Here is a 23,782-nt window from a genome sequence, read left to right as displayed (position 1 = left end):
ATAATGAGAAGTGGTAGGTAACACATTGTCATGCTCTCACAGTCACCATGAGAAAATGATATTCTTGTTAAAATAATGAGGAGAAAAGAGAAGACTCTTCTCCATGAGATACATCTTTTTTTTCCCCCAACTCCTTTTGCTTTCACATAATGAGAAGAGACAGAGAATGGCTTATTTTGTTTAAATTTGCCATTGCAGCTACTTCCAAGCAATACAAATACAATTTTTCTCTCTTATACTCAAATCCTTTAGAGGCTCTGGAAAAATTCTAGGGCATTTAAAATGGATTTTATTCTACCCTTTTTGATTTTTCTGTCTTTATATGTGCACACACACAGTGGTTAAACAGGCAGGCAAATTAAAAAATAAAACAAAGAAAACAGAACTAGTTGAATTTAGTAAAACAGCAGATTATTTTGTAAACAAGTTAACAAATGGATAAAAAATTATGTATTGATTGCTTAAATTCAAACTTTTGGGCAAGTTTTAGTCATTTTTGTATAAAAATAATTATGCATATTGGATCACTAATTGAGCAAGAAAAATGTCAAAAAGTTCTAAGAAATATCTAAAAACAATGACTTCCTGTGATCCAAGGATTTATGTTTATTTGGGAAAGTAAAAAAAAAAGAAAAGGAACTCCACTGAATCTCAAAAAAAAGAACATTTTGAGTATACTCTATCTTGAAATATTTTTGATCTTTCCTCCCATTTTGAATTGGGAGACAGGGAAGCACAGTCAAATCTGCAGCACAGTCATGGCCATGATACTGAACCTACGGGTGTGTTTCTCCAAAGTCAGGAGTGTCAACAAGGCTAGAGCTGACGCTAATAGCTATTCTTGAGAATTTCTGTTCGCCTGTTCTAATTTGTATAGGGTCTGTGTTATAGACAGAATGTGTTCCCCCCAAATTCGTATGTTGAAGCTGTAAAGCCCAATGTGACTGTGTTTGGAGATAGGGCTTGTGAGGAGGTGATAAATTTAAATGAGGTCATAGGGTGTGCTCTAATCCACTGCCATATGAGGGCACACTAGGGAGATAGATGGCTGTCCTCAAGGTAGCAAAGGAGCTCTCACCAGGAACTGCATTGGTCAACATCTTGATCTTGAACCTACCAGCTTCCAGAACTTCAAGAAAATAAATGTCTGTTGTTTAAGCTACCCAGTCTATGGTATTTTGTTATGACAGCCTGAGCAGACAAAGGCAACCTGGAAATTAAAATATCAAACCCTATTCAAAAATCAAGTTGCATACACATATATTGTCAAGTATGGTAGGTTGCCTTAGGATGGGAGAGTTCAATCCCTGAGGCTGGGTTTCAGGGCCCCCATTAGGAGAGTCATTGGAGGAAGTTTATAAAGTTCAGGCTCAGGCACTGACTTAGATCACATATGAGAATTCTGGATAGCTAGCAGAAATGTTTTTTAAAACGAGATCTAGCAAGGGAGTTGTTTGCTTATATAAGCTTCTAGAGTCTAGAAACTGCTGAGTTGCAGATATTAATGTAGAAAGGACTTATTCATGAAAAACAAATACGCTAGAGGCCAACTAAACTGTGGCTCAAACTGGCTCTTTCATGTATTTGTTATAAGAAATTGGTGAAGGTATTAGGATTTTCTAGACCTCATTTTCCTTATCTATAAAATGGGGATAATACCTATGATTGTTGTGATAATTATATGAATTCATGCTTATAATATGCTTAGTACCATGTCTGGCACTAATAAATTCTATATGTAAATTTAAGCTAAAGAGTAGTCGTAGTAATAGCAGTATTATGTTCTTGTTTACTTGTTGAAGTATCCCTCTTATTTTTATTGGCAACTTTTTGGTAGAGTTTTTTTTTCATATCCTTTACCTCTCTGCTTTTATACAGCATAAATCATCTTACTGATCTGAGGTGTTGCAGAAGAGGTAAGGCTTTCTTTAGGGCATGCAGGGATCTTCCATTTCTTATTGTCATCATAGGTTTTCTGGTCACTTGGCCATCTTTCCACAAAGCCAACTTACTAGTCTTCTACAGCAGAAACCCCACTCAAGAGAGTTTTTCTCCCGATTCTAACTGAAAGAGCCAGTCATCCCCTGGGGGTGTGGCTTTGGGCATGTGGAGTGTAGCTGATGACAGTCTGTCTATTTGCCCACTTGACTCCCCTTGACCCACTTCTTTCTCAGCTCTGCTTCTAACCTTGTGGTATTGTAACTGCACTGCAGCTTTCCAGGTCTTCCAATGTTGGTTTGGACTTAATTTTATTTTTATAAAAACCCTTGTCATTTCAATGACATTTTTGAAGGAGTGACTGTTAAAAGAAGTTTGTAGGTTAAAACTGAAAAATAATTTTTTTTAATGATAAAATAACAACAATGATAAATAACAACAAAAATGTAGTCCTGAAACCCTTCAAGTCCGTGGTTTAAGGTGTGGCAAGTAGAGCAATAAATGCTTTAGGAGGAGGGGGAATGAGGCAGATAGCAAAGTTGTAGCATAGTGAGGGGACCACAACTCAAGAGTCTTCACAGCCTAGGTTATGGTTTGTAAGGCTGAGGTGACGATTCTGAGTGGAATAACAAGAAAAGGTCTATGCGATGGATATGTTCAGATACCTGGAGAAATGAACCAGGTGTTAGAAAGTAGAAAAGCAGCAGCTCTGAAGCTTTACTCTTTTTCTCTTTCTCCTGCCCTGACCCACGTTGTCTGGACTGCTTCTGAGTGAAAGGCAGGAAAGATACAGTCTAGGAACAAGGAACAGTATATGTAAAAAGAAGGATGACGAGGTCAAGAAGAGCAAAGAAAAATGGTGAGTTTCTGTGGCCACCGGCTTGAATGAGCGGAGTTTGGGTGCATTTGAAGATACTTAATTAAAAAAGAAACATGGTAATAAATCCCAACATAATTACTGCTAATATTTTCTTCCATTTTGAGAAAGGCATAGATCCTCAAAGGCATAAGATATAATTCATTGAGGTATAATTATTCAGTGCAGAACATCAGTCATTTGAACAACACATTTATACTTCTGTTTTCATGAATCACTCACGTAGAACAGTATTCAGAATCTGTTGTACATTACCTTTCATATTTTCTACGTTGGAAAATGCCTGATCTTTAATGATGTATCTTAATTTTTGAAATATCCAAAAAACACATAGAATCATGTTAGAGGATAAGATTTTGATCAAACTCAAGTTATCAGTGTCATTTCCTTGTAAGGCTCATAAACTACCTTTGAAAACAAGTCCAAAAGAGGCCTTGCAGTAGTAGAAAATATGTATAGTGATGAAATAAATCTCTAAAGGTAAAATGCACAGCTTTCTCACCTGTTCTCTGCCTGGAGGTAGGTATTCAATATGTGCTGAATGAATAAGAAAAGGGAGAGAGAGAGAAAAAAAAGAGAAGAAGAAAAATAAGGAGTATAAAAAAGAAAGAACACATAGGCTAAATGATGGTTAATATCATTACATTGCTTTTTATATTACAGGCCACTTCTGTGCATGTTACCTCTGGGGCGTATACAAGTACAATGAAACAAGGACTTTGTAAAAACAGTATTATTCTGACATATTGTATTTTATTGAGTCATTTGGTTTTTATTCTCATGTAGTTGTAAATTCAGTCGTTAATACTTTAGAAAGATATGTAATACCTTAGAGCTTAAAGCAAAGTATGATTTGGGTTAGCATAATGAGATTTTTAAATTTTGTGGCAGAATTTGTTTAAGGACGAACAAGAAATGTGGTTGATTTAATTTCATCAGAAAATTTCATTTATCCAATTCACGGAGCTCTGAATCCAGATAAAGAACAGCAAACCTACAGCATCGTTGTTTCCCATTTTAATGTTAATTTCTTTGTTTCCTCTAAAATATAGTTCAATTAGAAACTATTACTGTTTTATTTATTTTTGGTTGCCTGGATAAAGTAAATGGAGATACATCTATATATCTAAATATCTAGATATATATAGATAGATAGATAGATATATTTGACTCATTTCTTTTTCATATTTTCCTTTCTACTTAATTTTTCCCAGGTCTTTCTGGTTTGACCATCATCCTGAATATAAAGTATACCAGTGGCTACAAAGCTCTGAGATATTGACACTTTATATTTCTTATTGGTGATGAAATTCCATGATAATCTAAACTTTCTAAAAGCTCACAAAAACGGAACGTTTGTCATATGAAAGATAATACTGAGGACTCACTCTTCCAAAACTGAAATTGTTCACAAGACTATTCAAAAATTTTTGTGTGATATTGACACTATTACTCTGGGTTTTATTTTTACTCAGAGTGAAGTTATATGACATAGACATTGTTTTGAATTTAGGAGTACCTTGGGCAAAGCATGTTTGGAAAATTAAACTCGGCTTTCTGTAATATTTATATTCACATTCACATTAACATTCAATGAGATGTGTGAGTTTAGTTCAAGTGCCTATGTGCATATGTTAAAATAGCTGCATGTTTTCATTCTTCTCTAAAAATAAATAAGGATCCCAGAAAATAGTGTCATTGATTCAAAACTAACTTACACACATTGAAAAGAATTAACCGTGTTTCAGCCACTGGGAAAATGCCTTCTTTTGATATCAGTGGATTAGTTTAAAAATACAACTTTTCAGTGGCACCTAATATGTAGCAAAATTTCACAAGGATCTACTTTTTTATTATAGAGGAAAAAATGTGAAATATTTATTGATTTCTAGTGAGGAGGCAAGAGTAAGAATTAAAATTTTTTGTTACTGTACTAGCCCAGAACTGCACGAGGCCTCTTGTAACCGTCCTGGGTTGAGTAGAAAACTCAAGAGATTAATTAACTACCTTCAAGTCATACAAATGGAATGTAGGTGAATGGGAATATGCATTTAGATTTATCTGCATATAAATCCATATAAAAATTTATCTGCCTCTGCTGTCGCTGCTGTATTGTGTTACACTCTCTCCTTCTCTCTTGTTTCTTTTTCTTTTTGGCATTTGGATGCATTTATCTTGATGGTAGCACCATTCTAAATATATAATTTCCATTATTACATGATACATAAATTTATGAGAAAAGAAGAAAGAATGAAAGGGAAATGCGAAGGAACAAAGGAGAAGCTAGGGAGTGAGATCAAGAGAGAGAATGTGAGCTCATTTGCTTTCAAAAGGTAAAACCAGGGCAGCCAGTTGACTTTTATTTTTATTTTGCTTTAGGCAATGTTTTCAGTCATTTTGAGAAAAAAACCCTTATTTCCCACATATTTCTGAAGCCACCAGAATGCCCTTTCTCCTAGTGTACAAAAGAATTCCTCTGTCGTTTGCTTAAATAGATAGAAGGGCCTCTTCTCTACACATCCTTTCTCAAGTTGATACGAATACCCAGTGACTGTGTAGAAGCTTCTCAATGCCTTTGCATAAAAGGTTCTCTCTTTCTCTGAGGCAATATTCTACCAAGTTCTTACATTATCCAGTCTAAAAATGTCCTCTGCTCTCTTTTGTTGTTTTTTGTTTTTTATATAGATAAGAACTATAACATTTAAAAAGTTTCACTTCTACATTGTCATTTGACATACGTGGACAAATCCACAAGTGTCAGGGTTTTAGAAGGCTTAATAAAAAAGTCTCTGCATATATCATCCTTACTCATTAAGCCATGTTTATGTAAATACCACTGCTTATCCAAATCTTCCCCAGCCTTCCAGAGTACAGAGATCTCAACTTGCCCAGGAAGTCCTTCAAGACAATTCCAACCGCAGTGATTTCTGTCCTCTCTGGACTTTAGTTGAGGGAACTACAGACAGTGGTCACTTAGGGATTTCCCTTTACCTTCTGGAATTATTATTTATCCTCTAGCTATCAGTTTCTCATCTCCCAAATAAGCTGTTACCTGATGATTTTAATGCTCTTCCTACCCATCCCACCTCTAAAAGCCTAACCCAGCATCTAGCAACTAGTAGGCAATTAACAAATATTTTCTGTAATATTTTTTCTCAACCCGTATTTAACACAGTAATGATGATGATAGAGGACAATAGTCTTTTCTGCAGTTCCTCAGTGATAATGTGTAAAAAATTATTAGGTTTGGAGAAGTGTGATACAGTCGAAAGCATATTAACTTGAGAGTCACAGGAGGCTCTTCACTGTTGCGGTCTCAACTTGTCAACTCAGCTCGGGCACTTAATCTCGCTGATACTTTTCCTTATCTTTAAAAAGAGAATGTGGAGACACATGTTCTTTAGTTGTTTTTTTTTTTTTTTTTGCGGTACGCAGGCCTCTCACTGTTGTGGCCTCTCCCATTGCGGAGCACAGGCTCCGGACGCGCAGGCTCAGCAGCCATGGCTCACGGGCCCAGCCGCTCCGCGGCACGTGGGATCTTCCCGGACCGGGACACGAACCCCTGTCCCCTGCATCGGCAGGCAGACTCTCAACCACTGCGCCACCAGGGAAGCCCCTAGTTTTTTTTTTTACTGGCACCAGCCTTCTGAAAAAAAAAAACCTGACTTTTTCCCCTTGATCTCTGTAAGCTGTAACTTTGGTCGCTGCCCTGTCAATTTGTAGTCAATATATATGGCTCTTTCCACACGTCAATGGATTTTCCTACAGGTTCAAACAGGCTCTGACGATGAAACTCTGCACTGTTGGCTACTGCACACAAGGGAATTGTGAGCTTTAAACTTAATGTTACCCTAGGGGTTTCTTAGAAGAATTTAAGGAGCAGCTGGTGTGCTTAGAAATTCTCAACTAGTCTGAGCCACCAGATACTACTTTACAGCTCTAGGAGAGAACTAATGTGGAGGGAACATAAAAAGGACCATTTCACGTACACTGTGGGGCTGGATTTTTCTATCATGTTTTCTTTACAAAGGTTAGCTCTCCCCTGGTTACTATGTTCTGTCCCTTTCGTCAGCAGTAAGGGACTCGGACATAGCTATAGCTTCCTGGAAGTTCTGTTTTCCTTGTCTCTTCTGAATACCCAGCATTGAAATGGGAGAGAGTGGTTGAGGGAGTAGGGATAGTGAAATTATCAGGAAGGAGCGAGCCAAAAGAAACATGTGAACTGCGTTCTTCAGCTGGAGTTTACAAAGCACCAGCACCAGTGGTAGATGTGACCTTCTCTGTGAAGGGTGAGAACTATGGGAGGGGTACAGGGGTCCAGCTTCCTTCCTTCTTTCCTTCTTCTCTTTCTCCTCTCTTCCTTCCCTCCCTCCTTCCCTTTCTCTTCCAATTCTTCCTTCATTCCATCCTTCTTTCCTATCTACCTTCCCCTTTTTCTTCCAGCTTTCTTTCTTAAAAAATTATTATTTCCTGGGCTTCCCTGGTGGCGCAGTGGTTGAGAGTCCGCCTGCCAATGCAGGGGACACGGGTTCATGCCCCGGTCTGGGAAGATCCCACATACCGCAGAGCGGCTGGGCCCGTGAGCCATGGCCACTGAGCCTGTGCGTCCGGAGCCTGTGCTCCGCAATGGGAGACGCCACAACAGTGAGAGACCCGCGTACCGCAAAAAAAAAAAAAAATTATTTCCTTTCTTCCACGGCCATTTGTTCTTGGAATTCCTATGAGGTCGAAAATTCTGCATTTCTGATTTGTGCATTTTCACTTTATTCTTCACAGGCTCCAAATAATAAATTGAATTAAGAGTGAGCTGTTCTAGGATCTTGAAAAACACCATAATTTGGTTATTGTCTTGGTGTCTTGAGAGATACAGTGATTTGCTCAATATTTTTAAAACCCAAATAGAAAACACATAACCTAAAATAGTGTGTATGGTTGCGTTTGTGTGTGTGCTGTGACAGATTAACTTTCTTTTTTTCCTAACTAGAGGTAAAGAAAGGCTTTTCCATTTTTCTTAAAGAGTATAAGTCCTTAGTAATTATTCATGGTGCCTGTCATGTATTAAATTTAATAAAAATTAAATGTATTTATATCAATAAAATGTTTCTCCCTTTTTCAGTAGAGATATCTCTCTTTAACAGTAGGGGATAATTTGGCTGTCGGTTCCTTAAATTTATAAAATTAAGTCAAAAGAGAAGCTCACATCATTTTCCATTTAGTGCACTAAAAATTCTAATAGTTTTTATTTAGACACTAATAAAAGTTACTGAATATTAATTATATAATCGGAATTGAGCCAAGTGTTTAAAAAGATTCAAAGAACCAAATAATCTGGCTCTTGGTACAATAGATTTATATTCAAGTTGTGGAGATACGCTGACACACAAGCCACCATTAAGGGGTTGACAAACTGTAATAAAATGTAGTATATACTTAGAATGTTTTATGGTAATTTGGGGGGAAGTCAATATAAACCTGATTATAAAGTTTTGCACTTCAGATAAATAGACATTAAAATAGATGAAAAACAATAAAGTTTTTTAACTGTAACTTTACCCTTGTCAATTAATGTTACTTGAGAAAAAGGTAGCTGGATTTGAATGATTCTGATAAAATTCCTAGTATTAATTCACATCACTGTCATATACATGTTATAATTGAGGATTTCTATGGCTGTCCTTTTTAATGCTTTCCTGTTTCCTAAACAAATAAGTGTATTATAATAGGTATTTATCAGGGAAGCAATGCTCTTCTTGACGGCGACACCATAGGAATCCCTTTCTTTTTCAGAGAGTGGTTCCTATTTTGCCATTTCTTCTTCACAGATGGTCATATACACACTCACAGCTTCAGTTACTATCTGCACATTCACATGTTTATGCATCCCTACTGTAGGGCCCCTTTAACATCCTTCTTTTGGTGTCTCATTCAAGCTCATCATATGAGAAACAACACACATGATCCTCTGTCCTCCACCTGACATCCCCAAAGCCAGTTTTTCCTCCAGCATTTCCTGTGACCATGATGGGTTCCATCTTCCAAACACGTAGGTAAGCCAAAACTGGGTTTGTTGAGCTGACCCTGACATTTCCCTCACTCTTACCCCTTTTCATATCATATACATCAGTAAATGCTGGCCATTTTTCTTTCCACATTTTCCTCAAACCTATATATTCTTTCCATTTACAGCATCACCATCCTAGTTCTAATTACCAAGACAATTGCAACTATTAGCTGGACCCTCCATTCAGTCTTCATAAAAACCAATCTCTACAACCAGTTATTTTTTTCTAAAACATATATCTGCTCATATCAATTATGTTTGAAGCCTTTTATGCCTACCCCTGATCCTAAAGATAAAGTCCCAAATTCTTTTTATAGCCTACAAGACCCAACACGATTTGGTCCTTGCATGTTTCTCCAACCTTATTTTTTTTGTCACTTTTCTCCATGCTTCAGGCATATTGACTTTTAGTTTTTCTTTTTTTCTTCTTCTTTTTTTGGTGGTACGCGGGCCTCTCACTGCCGCGGCCTCTCCCGCTGCGGAGCACAGGCTCCGGACGCGCAGGCTCAGCGGCCATGGCTCACGGGCCCAGCCGCTCCGCGGCATGTGGGATCTTCCCGGACCGGGGCACGAACCCGCGTCCCCTGCATCGGCAGGCGGACTCTCAACCACTGTGCCACCAGGGAAGCCCTAGTTTTTCATTTTTTGAAAATAAGAGATTCCACATAGAACTGTGCAGGATCCTTTTTTTTTTTTTAACCTCCTGTTTTTTTCAAGCTGAAAACAATGCAGCAACTACTACAGAATTGTTAAAATGAAACAACCACCTCAGAATTATAAGGAATATTTTTAAAATGCATATTTCTGAGTTCCATTCCAAAACTACTGGACCAGACTTTCTGTGAATGGATTGTATTTTATCATATACCCAGGGAAATTTTATACACAAAAAAACTGAGAGCCCTTATTTTTTTTTTAACATCTTTATTGGAGTATAATTGCTTTACAATGGTGTGTTAGTTTCTGCTTTATAACAAAGTGAATCAGTTATACATATACATATGTCCCCATATCTCTTCCCTCCCTCCCACTTTCCCTATCCCACCCCTCTAGGGGTCACAAAGCACAGAGCTGATCTCCCTGTGCTATGCAGCTGCTTCCCACTAGCTATCTATTTCACGTTTGGTAGTGTATATATGTCCATGCCAATCTCTTACTTCGTCCCGGCTTACGCTTCCCCCTCCCCATGTCCTCAAGTCCATTCTCTAGTAGGTCTGCGTCTTTATTCCCATCTTGCCCCTAGGTTCTTCATGACCTTTTTTTTCTTTTTTTAGATTCCATATATATGTGTTAGCATACGGTATTTGTTTTTCTCTTTCTGACTTACTTCACTCTGTATGACAGACTCTAGGTCCATCCACCTCACTACAAATAACTCAATTTCGTTTCTTTTTATGGCTGAGTAATACTCCATTGTATATATGTGCCACATCTTCTTTATCCATTCATCTGTCAATGGATACTTAGGTTGCTTCCATATGCTGGCTATTGGAAATAGAGCTGCAGTGAACATTTTGGTACATGACTCTTTTTGAATTATGGTTTTCTCAGGGTATATGCCCAGTAGTGGGATTTCTGGGTCATATGGTAGTTCTATTCGTAGTTTTTTAAGGAACCTCCATACAGTTCTCCATAGTGGCTATATCAATTTACATTCCCACCAACAGTGCAAGAGGGTTCCGTTTTCTCCACACCCTCTCCTGCATTTATTGTTTGTAGATTTTTTGATAATGGCCATTCTGACTGGTGTGAGATGATATCTCATTGTAGTTTTGATTTGCATGAGAACGCTTATTCTATATGTTAGTTCCTTTATAGTTGATGCTGGGTCTTCTCTTGCAATCAGTACTCTCAGCTTTGGCAATCTTATCTATTCCCTGACTTTAAACATAATCAGAAGAACCCACATGTAAATCTCAAGCCTCTCTTTTGCACTTTCGACTTAGACATTTAATTCCTCCTCGACATCTCTACCAGACGGCTCACAGGCATCTCAAATTAATAAACAGGGATGTACTCAACTTGTCACGGTGTCCCTACAAATCTTTCCCTTCTCCATTGTGTTTCCTCAAAAATCCACCCATCCACTTGCTCTTGCCAGAAACTTTTCTTTCACCTCTCACCAATCCATAACAATTTCCTGTCTTTACCTCAAAAAGTTCTGGTTTCTATTCACTCTTTCTGTATAAAAAACTTGGCCATCTACCGGCAGGTTTTGTCTCTACTATGTTATACTTGGTTTCCCCACCTGCATAATTACCTCCCAGGCCCACCCTAATAATTTAATACATTACAGTGAAAGGAAACCTGCTGCTCTACTATTTTAAGATCCTTCAGAACCTTCCCATTGTATTAGTATAAAATTTAAAATAACTAATACAGCCAATAAGGCTCTGCATAATCTGGCCTTGTACTCCATCCTGGGCTTACCTCCTGTGGGCTCTTTCTGTGCTGCAGCCACACCTGCCTTCTGTCAATTCTTTCTGACCCAAGGCCTCTTGCATATTCTGTATCTTCCTTCCACCCTCTTCTCTCCACCTTTGCTCATCTAACTCCTACTTATGTTAAAGTATCTATGTGTGTACATCAATATTATATATATATATACATATTTATATGATCTCTACACATTTTAAAACACACACACAAATATGTGTGTGTGCACAGCATGTGTATACATAGAGACCTTCAACAAGAGTAGGAATTACCTGTATGTGTGACGCTTTCCCTGAGCCCTAAATTTAAACCATACCTCTTTATTTTGTTAATTTATTTTTCTTCTTAGAATATATGCATCATTTTAAATTGTATATTTGGTTTGACAAATTAGTGATTTAGTACATCTATCTATCAGATGGCAACTTCAGCTGGACGGGGGGGGGGGGCATTTGCATTTAGTTCAGCACCATATCCCAGTCCAGTGTTTGGTACATAACAGGAACTCAATAAATATTTACTGAATAAATGAACAAACATGCAAATAGAATAAATACGAGACTCCTGACATGAAAAAATGGATCATCCCTCATCTTTTCCCCTTGTGATTTAATTTTTTAAGCTTTAGGGGATGGAGGGGGAAACTTTGTGTATCAAGATTTCAATGCACATTTTGGACATTTAGGAAGTTGTGGATCAAGACATTTTCAGGTTTCTTGGTAGAAATATGTTCATTCCGAACAAAGTTTTATGCTGAAAACGTATCAGAAAAAAAGTGCAGCAACAATGCTGGTCAGTACTGCCAATTGACAAAATTATAAAGCGGGAGCAAACAACTGGTTACGTATTTAGTACAGCAAAGTTATAGTGATACCTTAAGGGCAAGATCAAAAGTGTTTACTTCATAGTTAATGTATCCCTTAACTCAACTGTGCAGCCTGAATATATAGTTAATGACCACACAAACAGTTTCTCTTGTCTAAAACGGTTTACGAGGTCAATAATGTGTGAATTGAGGAAGGTGCAACTACTGAATATTTTTGGAATGCCTAAAATTTTACAGTATTTATGTGGGAAGGTAAAGCCATCCATGATGATGTCATTGATATCCAGTTGTCCCAAGTAGATGGAAAACTGCATGTGGTTTTGTATCACAGCAAGTAATTAGACTTACACTGATCAGTAACTCTAGAATCATCTCTGCTAAAGATGCTCAGTTTTTTATGTTTTACCTTCCTCTCCACCTTTATTGGTATAACTAGGGACAACTATAAGATTTAATGCCAGCCTAAAAATTGTCCAAGGCTATCATTATTACATCTTAAAGCAATGGAAGGATAATCTAAACATGGGTTTGGCTGAGTCTCAGCTTTGGAGAATTGGACTGGGGGGGGGATCTACCGACTTAAAATATAAAACTACAATATGATCTTCGCTATTTTCTCAGTATCAAAATTGATGCATTATGGTTCTAACCTTAAAAGTGTTATCCTTGGACTATGTTAAAAAGAGAGATAGCATAGAGCCAATATTCAAATATTGCATATCTGTCAAAGTAGAAAATGTTGTACAAATATTTTCTTATTGTTTCGTATACAATTTATGAATGCTTTCTCTCATGGCATTTTCATTTTTTAAAATATAAATTATATTCCTGAAATTGAGATAAGGCTGTTCAGAAAGTAATGGAATAAATAGAACGTGGGGAGAAACTTGATTTCTAGATGAACAAAATGTATATTTTTTAGTTCATTTCATTATTTCATCTGAAAAAAGTAGTTGTCATCTAAAATGATTTTCATTTTAACATATTTTATATACTTTTTTATAACTTCACTTCCCAAACCCTGAAGAGATACAATGATTACATTTTAAAATTATTTCTATGACATTGTCTTCCATCTTAACTATTATCAAATGTAAATTTTTTTTTTTTTTAAAGAAGATGTTGGGGGGTAGGAGTTTATTAATTAATTAATTTATTTTTGCTGTGTTGGGTCTTCGTTTCTGTGCGAGGGCTTTCTCTAGTTGTGGCAAGCGGGGGCCACTCTTCATTGTGGTGCGCGGGCCTCTCACTATCGTGGCCTCTCCTGTTGCGGAGCACAGGTTCAGTAGTTGTGGCTCACGGGCCCAGGTGCTCCGCGGCATGTGTGATCTTCCCAGACCAGGGCTCGAACCCGTGTCCCCTGCATTAGCAGGCAGATTCTCAACCACTGCGCCACCAGGGAAGCCCCAAATGTAAATTTTTATAGTTTTATATGACTTTGATGGAAGTCCGTGCAGATAAAATGAAGGTGAGATCAGCATTTGCATAATTATTATTCCTTTTGGTTTTTTAAAAAGTAGTGTCCAGTAAAAATAAGATAATATTGCTCCTTTGCTTTTCTATAATAAATACAATTTATAGATATTATGGCCTTTTATTTAGCTTTTTAAGATCAAAGTAACGTCATTTTCAAGGTGAAGAATACCTAACCTGAATTACTCTGAAATAGCATGATATGCTATATTCAGTGCCTATCTTTTAATGATCATTGAAATACACATTTTCCTTATAAAATTGGTAAAAAGAAGTGGAAGAGGAACAAAACTCAATAGTACATGATTGTGATGAGCAGGAAAATATTAGTAAGATTAAAAAAATTGTATTGGGATTTGAAGCATCCTACATTTCAATTTTACTAATTCAGTAAAGACTTAGGACATGATACAGTGGATCAGCTAGTTTGTTAATTCCTGAGAATAGAAAGATAATTCATCTGTAGGATAATGAGCTTATAGTTTGGTAGGGCAGACAATCTTCAAAGCAACTACTGAGGAAAATGCATTATAATGAGGGGTAAATAAATATGGAAATTATATTCAAAAAGTGGTGACATGAAAAAGCTGTTACCTCTGCCATGGAATTTCAAGGAAAGCATCTCACATAAGGTGCTATGGACTTGACATTTTTTCTGGTGAGAGTAGGTGTCGGGATTTCTCGTGAGAGAAGGAACAGCTGATAAGGCAAGGAAAGTGACACAGTTGAGGTAAGCTGGAGAGGTGTATTGGGGCCAGCTTATGAAAAACCTATGAAGGAGTTTGACTGTACTGAGTGAAACCCCTGGAGAGATTTTCAGGAGGGAAATCAACCTGTAAACTTCTGTATGCCAGAGCATTTTTTGATTTTTGCTTGAACTTTATTTATCATGGAATGAAAATAGATTCTTTGTCAACAGTTATGTTTCTGGACTTCTGAAGTTTGTTGTTATTTGTTTTATTATTTTTGTAATTGTTTTATTTCATCTTGTATTATGTTCCTTGAATTTAATAGTAAGAATCTTTTAGAGAATTCCTTAGCTAAATCTTCCTTAGCTAAGCCAAGGAAAAATGGAATTTACATACATCTAGTCAAAAAGATCGCCCTCGTAGGAAGGTGGTGGTGGTAGCAGCAGTTGTTAGAAAGAAAAGAGAAGACACAAGGAAAATTTGATCATGGAAAGCTATGCCTGCTTATCTTTCCTCTGCGGTACTCCACAGAAGAGAGTATTTATATAAATATTGACTTCCCTAAAAGTTTTCCATATATTGTGGGAAAAGTGCAACATTCAAGGTACATATTGTCACCATCAATGTGTTGAGTAACTTAATTGTCACACAACTGAGCAAATGTCTTTCACTTCTCATGTTTTATTTTAGTAAATATTTTTCTCCAGCTTTGTAGTACTTGAAAGCATTGAAGGCATAGAGATAGTATTACTGTCTAGGCATGGCATAATTCTCATTGACGCTGAACAATCTTTGGGGACGTGTAAGCTTGTCTTACTACCCTCCTTTCCCCTCATCACAGTGCTTAAAAGAAAATCTTCTCCTTCTTTTGGCACAGAGAGAAATGAATTCACAAGAGCTTGCCTCTGGCTCTTGGTTTGCTTAGCCTAAGCGTGTTTTGTTTTGTATGGTATTTGATGCCTAAGAGACACACCTGAATTGTTTCTCAAACTATTCGGTTTTCTGAGCTCAGTTAACTTATTTAGGCAAAGCATTTGGAGAAATAAATTACCTAATGAATAGATGATATTTATGCATAAATGCTGGTGGGTAGCATTTTCTGTTTTGCTTTTGCACTAGCAGTAACACAATAAGAGTTTTATCAGGGTTGAACTCATTTATTTTACTGTTTGTATATTTCCTGGTGCAACAGAATGTTAAAATAACTGCATCATTGATTTGTTTTATTTATCTGAAATATTTAATTAATGTAAATAGATTATGAACTATGGGTCTCTAGGAGAAGAGAAGACAAATATGTATGTTTAAATTGAACTGTGTGTTGAGAGACTATGCAGAGTGAGATGCTATGACATCCAAAATTAACCAAGGAAATGGGGAAATCAAGAAAAAAATCAATTTTTCTTTTTTGCTAAAAAATAAGATAAAACCATAATATGCTTTTATAACAAAAATAAAACATGCGAGGCAGCTATGTCTGCTGATGGTGAATTGAGAAACTGGCTTCAGGATTTCTTACAAAAAACTGGGCAAACAAGATCATTTACACAATACTTAATGTCCATAAAAGAAAAGCAAACTAATTTTTCAGAAGTACGTCTGGTTCTTACACTGAAGGGAATTTTTCCCAAGGGTCCTCATAGAGTATATGCTGTGATATAGCGTGAACTCAGTTCTGAAAAATACCCCTGAACTCTCAGTGAGCTTCTTAGTGCTGCTCACAAAACGGCCTCCATGTCTGATGGTGGGAAAATGCTTATGTGTAGTTTGTTAATAGTTGCACTGCTGAGTGCATCTCAGGCAGCTCTTCTCAGGATTACTGTTCTTCCCGAGTTCATGAGTAGCACAGCATCAGCTTTGCTCATGCAATTCTTATTCCATTTTCCTAGTAAGATATCTGATTATGATTTTTAAAAGTTATTTCATGCTTATTGTTAGTGTCACATAGCCATTGCTAGTCTTAGGGTCATTGAGCAAATACTGGAGTTATTTTCTGTACAGATTGTTGAGACAAGAGTTGGAAGGTTGGGAGACAATGACATAATAATGAATTAAACTGGAATAGTTTCAGAAGGATAGGCGTTAACTCTTCTCTAAATGCTTGGTAGACTTCACTTGTGAAGCCATCTGGTCCCAGCTTTTGTTTGTTGGGAGTTTTTAAATTACTGATTCAATTTCAGTACTGGTAATTGGTCTGTGCATATTTTCTATTTCTTCTGGTTCAGTCTTGGGAGACAGTATCTTTCTAAGAATTTGCCCATCTTTTCTAGGTTGTCCATCTTATTGGCATAGAGTTGCTCATATTAGTCTCTTATGATCCTTTGTGTTTCTGTGGTGTCAATTGTAAATTCTCCTTTTTCATTTCTGATTTTATTGAGTTGGGCCCTCTCTCTTTTTTTCTTGATGAGCCTGGCTAAAGGTTTATCAATTTTGTTTATCTCTTCAAGGAACCAGGTTTTAGTTTCATTGATCTTTACTGCCGTTCTTTTAGTCTCTATTTCATTTATCTCTGCTCTGATCTTTACTTCTACTGACTTTGGGTTTTGTTTATTCTTTCTCTAGTTGCTTTAGGTGTAAGGTTACATAGTTTACTTGAGATTTTTCTTGTTTTCTAAGGTAAGCTCATATCACAGTACACGTCCCTCTTAGAACTGCCTTTGCTGCGTCCCATAGGTTTTGGATCATTATGTTTTCATTTGTCTCTAGGTATTTTTTGATTTCCTCTTTGATTTCTTCAGTGATGCATTGATTGTGTAGTAGCATATGGTTTAACCTCCACATGTTTGTGTTTTTTGCAGTTTTTTTTCCTTGTAGTTGATTTCTACTCTCGTAGCATTGTAGTTAGAAAAGATGCTTGATATAACTTAAATTTTCTTAAATTTACTGAGGCTTGTTTTGTGGCCTACCATGTGATCTATCCTGGAGAATGTTCATGTGAACTTGAAAAGAACGTGTATTCTTCTGCTTTTGGGTGGAATGCACTATAAAAATCAATTAAGTCCATTTGGTCTAATGTATTATTTAAGGCCAGTGTTTCCTTATTGATATTCTGTCTGGATGGTCTGCCCACTGTTGTAAGTGGGGTGTTAAAGTCCCCTACTATTATTGTGTTATGTCTGTTTCATATCATAACTAAGGTCTTAAAAGATAACTTCTGTTTATATTGAGATATTACTGTCATTGCTAGTTATGCTGTCATGATAAGCTTTGAAATGTAAGTTCCAGTGTTTATCTGGGTCTGCCTGTCTGATATGATAGCCACTAGCCACTTATGCCTGTTTAAATTGAAACAGAAATTAATCAAAATTAAATAATATTTAAAAAATCACTTTCTTAGTTGCACCAGCTACATTTCAAGTACTAAATAGCAAGAAAGTAGAGCTATCTATAGGCTAGAATTTCCAAATAGTTGAAAGAATTACTTCTAGCTAGGGGGAGATGTGGGGCTGCTTATTTTTTATTTTTCTTTTTAAAGTGGGAAGAAATCTGAGGATGTTTAAAGGTTAACGTCAAGCAGCCTGCAGAGTGCAAAAGGTTTGTCAACGCAGGAAAGAGGTGGAAATATCAATATAAGTCCTTGAGAAGGTGGGAAATAATGAGTAGAGCACAGATAAAGATATTGTGTGTTGAAAATAGAAGGGAGACTTCGCTGTAAACAAGGGAAAGTGGGAAAGATGGGTTTTAAGATTGGTGGCAGGAAGTTTTTGTCCTTTGGTTCCTATTTTCTTTATCAGCTGGTGAATCACAGAATCTTCTGGGACCCACAGGGGAAACAGTGAGGTTAGACGTTGGATATGGTGGAAAATATAAACCAGGTGATGATGGCTGACATAGTAGGACTAAGGAGGAAGTAGCAGGATTGCTGGCCATGTTGATGGCCTGGTTGAGGGTGGTGCCGATCAAGTTACAGTTTCAAAGGTCTGGACAGTGGTATGCTTTTCCTGCAGCTGTCAGCAGCCCATGCAGGCCCTGGGAAGGAAAACAGTTAGGTTCCACCAGGATTAATTCTTTTTTAAAGTTTTGTTTTTCCCCAGATGTCCTAATACTAAATAACAGATTTGGGAAGAGTTGCAAAAGAGTTGGAGCATGGTGATATCAGGAGCTCAGCTGAACTGGAGAGAGAGATGAGCTGCCAGGTGTCAGAGCAGCCAATTAAAAATGAGCCAAAAATGAAAGTAACAGTCAAGCCTTTAATCATTTACTGTGATAGCGTCCACAAGAGGCTAACCCGGAGAAAGCTCCAACTCCCACCCTGCTCCCTTCTTCCCATGTTTGAGGGCCCCTGGTTTAGGGCAGGTGGATCAGTGCAGAAGTAAGGATCATCTCATTGATGAGGGGGCCTCAAACAAAAGGTTCCAGAGGTTTTCTTAACCTGGGGGCCCAGGAGAGAGAGGGGATAGAGTTAGCAGTCCTGAGCCCTGAGCTAGAATACAGAGATGTGTCTTCAAGTTTTTCCCACTTTCCCCTGTAAGGAGGTTTTCACAGAGTTGTCTAAGTACGGGCCTCTGTGGAAGGCCCCAAATAAAGCAGCCCTCAAACGAAGGCACTGGGCCAGGAATGCAGATCTGCAGAAGAGCGAGGCCAGCCAGGAAGGCCTGCCACTCCCTCCAGGGCCTGCAGTGCACAGGCTATGCATGGAGCCTGGTGGGAGAGGGCAGCTCTCCCCTGTGAGGCCTGTCAGGAAAGCCTCTGTAATTGCCTCTGTTCAGGCCTGAAAAATCACACAGTTACTCTGGCCAGGAGTCGGATTCCTCATAAGATGGTTGACAAAAGGGTGAAGAGCAGTCTATGTGCTGAAATTGCCAGCAAAAGGTGAAAAAGATATATATTATGAATAGTTATTCAAAGTGAAGAAAGGATAAGTGATGAGGTCGGATTAGGTCAGATAGGTCAAAGGACAAGTCAGAGAGTGAAACGTGGTTTCCAAACTGCAGCTAAAATAATCCGAGGATTTGTTATGAAAGCATATTTCTAAGTCTCACCCACAGAGATTTAGATTCAGTCGTTTTGGGATGGGCACATAAATACCCACTGAAAGCACACATCTGGGTGATTTCTGCTGCCAGCAGTCATGACCACAGTTTTAGAAAGACTGTTCTAAGTATGGGTGGCTAAAATGGAGAGAAAGTGAATACTGTCAACATGAGATCATCACACCTATGAGAGGTGTAAACTGACAAACGGAAACCAAAGGAAATGGAAGAAGCTTCTCACCAACAAAGAGAGAAAAGAGAGGAGAGGAGTTTAACTGCTGATGTTATTAATAAGAGTCGGTAACACTGGCTAGCTCTTTTTCCATTTGCTAACACAAGCCTAATAACAATGCTACTGGCATCCTCCAGATGGCTAATTTTACACCCACATACACCCCTTTTTATAAATTAGGCCATTGAGGCTCAGAGAGTTTGAGCAACTTGTCCAAAACTGCCGCAGCCAGTAGGTAAAAATCAGGTTACAGTGAAAAGACCCCAACTTTGCCTGATGTGTTTCTTAATACACTCAACCTTGTGTCTGGGTCACCAGTAAGTGCATTTGGCTTCCTTCTCTGTGTACTTCAGCTAGAACAATTCTCATACATCAGAAACCTAGAGGTTTAATTTGAATCATCTTCAGTGACTTTGCTTTGCTTTCCTTCTCTCTCTCCTTACCTTCCTTTGTTTCTCCTGTGAGCCTCTGGTGCTGGGGTAGCACTACTTTAGCTTTTGTTCAGTCTCTCCCAGCGACATCGACTTTCTCGTCTGACCTCTCCTACCAGCAGGTTTCAATTTCCCACATTAAATAAGCAAACACACACTAAATTAAAATACTAAAGTCTATCATTGTATAAAGCTTCAGTGTCTCAGTTTGATTTTTTGTTTAAAAGAGAGATTGTCAGGCTTCCCTGGTGGCGCAGCGGTTTAAGAACCCACCTGCCAGTGCAGGGGACACGGGTTCGAGCCCTGGTCTGGGAAGATCCCATATGCCGTGGAACAACTAAGCCCATGCACCACAACTACTGAGCCTGCACCCTAGAGCCCGCGAGCCACAACTAGTGAAGCCTGTGCACCTAAAGCTTGTGGTCCGCACAAGAAAAGCCACTGCACTGAGAAGCCTGCACACCGCAACGAAGAGTAGCTCGCCCTCACCGTGCGCAGCAACGAAGACCCAATGCAGCCAAAAATAAAATAAATAAATTTATTTAAGAAAAAAAAAAGCAGTTATACTGCAATAAAGATGTTATATATAAAAAAGGAGATTGTCCATTTCTAATGGAAAACAAAACTAAATTGAGGCCTTTGATAATATCTGTTTATTCCCGGTTTTAAAATGACATTCAAATATGTATCTCAGCCAAAGCAATCTTGAGAAAAAAAAACAGAGCTGGAGGAATCAGGCTCCCTGACTTCAGACTACACTAATAAAGCTACAGTAATCAAAACAGCATAGTATTGGCACAGAAATAAATACAGATCAATGGAACAGGATAGAAAGTCCAGAGATATATCCAAGTACCTATGGCAACCTAATCTATGACAAAGGAGGCAAGACTATACAATGGAGAAAAGACAGTGTCTTCAATAAGTGGTGCTGGGAAAACAGGGCAACTACATGTAAAAGAAGGAAATTAGAACACTCCCTAATACCATACACAAAAATAAACTCAAAATGGATTAAAAACCTAAATGTAAGGCCAGATACTATAAAACTCTTAGAGGAAAACATAGGCAGAACACTCTCTGACATAAATTGCAGCAAGATCTTTTTTGATCCACCTCCTAGAGTAATGAAAATAAAAACAAACAAATGGAACCCAATTAAACTTAAAAGCTTTTGCACAGCAAAGGAAACCATAAACAAAACGAAAAGACAACCCACAGAACGGGAGAAAGTATTTGCAAATGAAGCGACCGACAAGGGATTAATTTCCAAAATATATAAACAGCTTATGCAGCTCAATGTCAAAAAAACAAACAACCCAATCAAAAAATGCGCAGAAGATCTAAATCTTTGGATGTTTCTCCAAAGAAGACATACAGATGGGCAAAAAGCACATGAAAAGATTCTCAACATCATTAATTATTAGAGAAATGCAAATCAAAACTACAATGAGGTATTACCTCACATTAGTCAGAATGGCCATCATCAAACAGTTTACAAGTAATAAATGCTGGAGAGGGTGTGGGAAAAAGGGAACCCTCCTACACTGTTGCTGGGAATGTAAATTGGTACAACTATTATGGAGAACAGTATGGAGGTTCCTTAAAAATCTAAAAATAGAGCTACCATATGATCCTGCAATCCAAGTCTTGGGCATATATCCAGATAAAACCGTAATTCAAAAAGAGCCATGCACCCCAATGTGCACTGCAGCACTATTTACAACAGCCAGGACATGGAAGCAACCTAAATGTCCAATAACAGATGAATGGATAAAGAAGATATGGTACATACATACAATGGAATATTACTCAGCCATTAAAAAGAACAAAATAATGTCATTTGCAGCAACATGGATGGACCTAGAGATTGTCATACTGGATAAAGTAAGTCAGAGAAAGACAAACATCATATGATATCTCTCATATGTGGAATCTAAAAAACGATACGAATGAACTTATTTACAAAACAGAAGTTGAGTCACAGACATAGAAAAGAAACTTATAGTTACCAGGGGAGAAAGGGAAAGGGAAAGGGAGGGATAAATTGGGAAATTGGGATTGACATATACACACTACTCTATATAAAATAGATAACGAATGAACCTGCTATATAGCACAGGGAACTCTACTCAATACTCTGTAATGACATATGGGAAAAGAATCTAAAAAAGAGTGGATACATGGATATGTGTAACTGATTCACTTTGCTGTACAGCAGAAAGTAACACAACATTGTAAATCAAATATACTCTAAAAACAAGAAAAGAAAAAAATGTGTATCTCTTTTGAACTTCAATACCTATTTTGAGAAAAGTCACTTTTTTTTTTAACTCTCTGAGATTTCACAGGGAATCTACCATCCACTCAGTGACCTATAAACATATTTTATTGTATAGATCTGTGAAGGCTTTAACAAGAAAAGTAGGCCATTTATTTTCAGTGATAGAGTCAATTCACTACCCAAATAAACACTAATTTTTGCATCCCAGTTATTCTCAGAAAGTCAGTGCAAAACTACAATTTGTCAAGGGAAAGAAAACGAGTTAGCTGGACGCACACTGAAGTAAATATTTATCCTGGCCTAAAGATGTTTGTGTACATGCTACTAAATCAGATCTATAGCCTACAAATTGAATTTCAGATTGCTTTAACTTCAGCAAACAGACATTCAATTTTCTTTCACAAAAGAGAGAAAATGTTTGCAAAATAGTATTTATTTATAGTCCTTCACGATCAAGAATAGTGTCACTGACCCACTTTTATCATTGATATTATTTGCTTTTAGCTATTTTTTGAATTGTGGGAAGGATTCGTAGCAATCCAGACACTGTGTCACTAATTCTCTATCTATCAACAAAAAAAATCCCCAAAGATCGTGAAGATTAAGAGGTTTGATATACTTATACCAAGCCTAACTAACTTGGATTTTGGAAATTGAACTTGGCTTTATCTAGAGCATTGAGAGGCCCTCCTTGGCTTTCAGGATGCAATGCACACTTTAATTTTTTTCCTGGATGGCATTCTAGGGTACATTGAAGTTATTAAATTCACGATCCTCAAGCAAGGACTTCATTTCATACCTTGGAATTGGGAAACAGTAACTGAAGTTCAGAATATTTTTAAAACCTTTAGTTACTTAGTTACTCCATGGCATGTGGGATCTCCATTTAAAACAGGCTTAGTTGCTCCATGGCATGTGGGATCTTCCCAGACCAGGGATCGAACCTGCGTCCCCTGCATTGTCAGGCAGATTCCTAACCACTGTGCCACACCAGGGAAGTCCCAGAATCATTTTTTTTAAAATTCCATATATATGTTAGTATACAGTATTTGTTTTTCTCTTTCTGACTTACTTCACTCTGTATGACAGACTCTGTGTTCATCCACCTCACTACAAATAACTCAATTTCATTTCTTTTTATGGCTAATATTCCATTGTATATATGTGTCACATCTTCTTTATTCTAAGTGTCCATCGACAGATGAATGGATAAAGAAGCATATTTCAGATTGGACTTTGATTTACATAAAATGGATTTAGTTATTTATATGTGATAACTAAGAAATTTGATGAAATTTAATCTCTTCTGCATAACCTATTTCCTTCATTTTTCCTGTTCTACTTTCAATAGCTATTAAAATATATTTTGTTCTCAGAGAGCTAATGCTCTTCACTCTATACATTCCTCACCCATTAATGTTCACAAGGTATAAAGAAAGTCATGGGTGCAAGTATTAGCACTATTGACAGGTTATGAAATTGGGTGTGGTTTCTGTATTTATACTTTCCAGTAGGTAAAAGGGGCATGTTTTCTTGACTGTAAGTCATTTGAAAAGATCACT

Source organism: Stenella coeruleoalba, assembly GCF_951394435.1.
Source record: "Stenella coeruleoalba genome assembly, chromosome: 7".
In the NCBI taxonomy this organism is placed as follows: Eukaryota; Metazoa; Chordata; class Mammalia; order Artiodactyla; family Delphinidae; genus Stenella; species Stenella coeruleoalba.
The sequence above is the reverse complement of the archived record's forward strand: the minus strand, read 5'-3'. Positions refer to the sequence as shown.